At 23.1% G+C, this 811-nt stretch overlaps 1 protein-coding gene across 1 annotated transcript in view; it reads left to right on the top strand.

Moving 5' to 3' along the window:
• Window positions 1-811, top strand: part of LOC100159463 (UDP-glucuronosyltransferase 2B28) — an 11,110-nt gene that overhangs the window by 8,435 nt on the left and 1,864 nt on the right. The gene's annotated exons all lie outside the window — the stretch shown is intronic.

The raw sequence follows: 811 nt of genomic DNA, 5'->3' as shown, positions 1-811 counted from the left end.
ATTTGTATACCTATATGTATTTCTATCATATTAATATTAAAAACTTATCAAACTTATGAGTCTGAGTAATGGGTGTTGAGTATTTGAGTGCCTGGTGGCTTGAAATCAAAATGAAAATTTTTGATTTTAAATTAAATTTTGAACATAATTTTACAATGTTGTGTTTTTTTATTTTTTATTTGTCTTGGAAATAACATAATATATATAGTTTAAAAATTGCATTATGTACCTAGGTTAGCCCGGTTAGGGTATAAAAATAAAGAAAGTTTGAAGTCTCAACGATTATCAATATTTCTTAAATTACATCAAAATAACTAAAACCATTACAGAGAAAATAGTTATTTTCGTTTAAGTACTTACATATCTCTATATTTCATCCCATGTATATAAAAAAATTCTGTTTAAAATATTTTTTTATTTAAATCAGAAAAACTTAAAACAGTTCTAACTTCTGAGAATATTAAGAAACCTTGTATAATAAAAATTATTATTAGGTACATTTTCAAAATTTTTGACAAAAATTAAAAACTTGAAAATTGCATGATCTTATTTTCCTAATAGCTAATAGCTTTAAAATTAGTCGACATAAAATTAAAATCTGATAGTGTATACTAAATATAAAAATAATAGTATATTGGAATTTGGATTTTGGAACGTTTCAAGTATCTTAAATTAATATTTTTAGATTCTGAGTGTATTGATTAAACAATTTTTTTTGTGTCCGTCATCAACTTTTATGACCGTAAAGTGCTTAGATTTTCTTCAACAGTACCTATATTTTCTGATAGGAAATTGAATCTAGTTGGTACTT

Source organism: Acyrthosiphon pisum, chromosome A2 (assembly GCF_005508785.2).
Source record: "Acyrthosiphon pisum isolate AL4f chromosome A2, pea_aphid_22Mar2018_4r6ur, whole genome shotgun sequence".
NCBI classification, from domain to species: Eukaryota; Metazoa; Arthropoda; class Insecta; order Hemiptera; family Aphididae; genus Acyrthosiphon; species Acyrthosiphon pisum.
Note: the sequence above shows the minus strand (reverse complement) of the source record. Positions and strands in the feature narration are given on the sequence as shown.